Source organism: Mastomys coucha, chromosome X (assembly GCF_008632895.1).
Source record: "Mastomys coucha isolate ucsf_1 chromosome X, UCSF_Mcou_1, whole genome shotgun sequence".
In the NCBI taxonomy this organism is placed as follows: Eukaryota; Metazoa; Chordata; class Mammalia; order Rodentia; family Muridae; genus Mastomys; species Mastomys coucha.
Genome location: NC_045030.1, coordinates 6,125,554 through 6,127,180, shown reverse-complemented (window position 1 = coordinate 6,127,180; position 1,627 = coordinate 6,125,554). Strand labels below are relative to the sequence as shown.

General features: G+C 48.7%; 1 non-coding gene across 1 annotated transcript; it reads right to left on the bottom strand.

Annotated features, from left to right (window-relative positions):
• Positions 1–924: 924 nt before the first annotated feature.
• LOC116095913 lies at positions 925–1,032 on the bottom strand. Its single transcript, XR_004120761.1, has one exon. It is a non-coding gene; the product is annotated as a U6 spliceosomal RNA (small nuclear RNA).
• Positions 1,033–1,627: the final 595 nt, after the last annotated feature.

Sequence of the window (1,627 nt, the reverse complement as noted above, 5' to 3'; positions counted from 1 at the left end):
CAAATGTTATCCCCCTTCCCAGTCTCCCCTCTCCAAAGCCCCACCCCATCTCCCTCTCCTTTACCTCTAAGAGGGTGCTCCCCTATCCACTCCCGCCTCACCCATCTAGCATCCCCCTTTTCTGGGGCATCAAACCTCCACAGAACCAATGGGAGCTTCCCCTCCCATTGATGCCAGATGAGGCAGTCCTCTACTACATATGTAGTGAGGGCCATGGACCCACCCATGTATATATACATTTTGGTTGATTGTTTAGTCCTTGGGAGTTCTGAGGGGTCTGGTTAATTGATACTATTGTTCTTCCTATGGAGTTGCAATCCCCTTCAGCTCCTTCAGTCCTTCCTCTAACTCTTCCATTGGGGTCCCCAGGTTCAGTCCAATGGTTGGCTTTGAGTATTTGCATTTGTATTGGTCAGGTGCTGGCAGAACCTCTCAGAGGACAATCATACCAGGCTTCTGTCTGCAAGCACATCTTGGCATCAGCAATAGTGTCTGGGTTTGGTGTCTGCAGATGGGATGGATCTCTAGGTGGGGCAGTCTCTGGATGGCCTTTCCTTCAGCCTCTGCTCTACTCTTTGTCTCTGCATTTCCTTTAGACAGGAGCAATTCTGGGTTAAAATTTTGGAGATGGGTGGGTGGCTCCATCCCTCCACTGGGGCCCTGGTTATCTACTGGAGGTGGTCACTTCAGGTTTCATCTCCCCACTGTTGGGTATTTTGGCTAATGTCATCCCCATTGGGTCCTAGGAACCTCTTGCTTCCCTGGTGTCTGGGACTTTCTAGTGGTTCCCCAAGTTCCCCACCTCGGCTCCCACTGCTATTTATTCCTATTCATTCTCCTGGCCCTCTGGACTTCTCTTCTGTCTCTTCCCATACCTGGTCCTGCCCCCCTTTTTTCCTCCCTCTCCCACCCAGGTCCCTCCCTAAAAATATGGAACACTTCACGAATTTGCATATCATCCTTGCACAAGGGACCATGCTAATCTTTTCGGTATTGTTCCAATTTTAGTATATTTGCTGCCAAAGTGAGCACTGCTCTGGCCCTTTTTATGGCCCTCATTTCTGCTTGCTTCCTGTCTGCCATGAGGTGAACACCTGTGTTCCTTCACATACTATCAGTGATGTGATGTTCTGCCTGAGTGCACGGGACTAAGCAACCACGGACTAATCTCTCTGAAACTTCGAGCCAAAATAAATCTTCCGCATGGAAGTCGTGCCAGTCAGGTATTTGGTTACAACGATGAGAAAAGTGCCTAACACAGGGAGTACTGAGTGGCAGACTCTTCTGGAGGGAATCAGTGCATAAGGATGCTCTCTGCTAGCAAAATGAGTCCTTTACAAGGAGGCTTTAGGAAACTCATGTGTCCCTTTTGTGCTGCAAGGACACAGAAAGCAGACAGGTTTGTGTCAGCGATAACAAAAGCCCTAAATTGTATGGTAGCAGTTTGGCATTGGGATAGCAGGGAGACTGGAAGAATAGTGAGTTATGTTTGGTAACATGTGAATGTTTGACGAAATGCATGCCAGGCTTCGGTGTCCACTGGGTTTGGCTCACTTTTCTTTTCTTCGTTTGATTCAGATTTTCACTCTGTAGCCCAAATGGGCCCGGAACTCACTGTGTAGCCCAG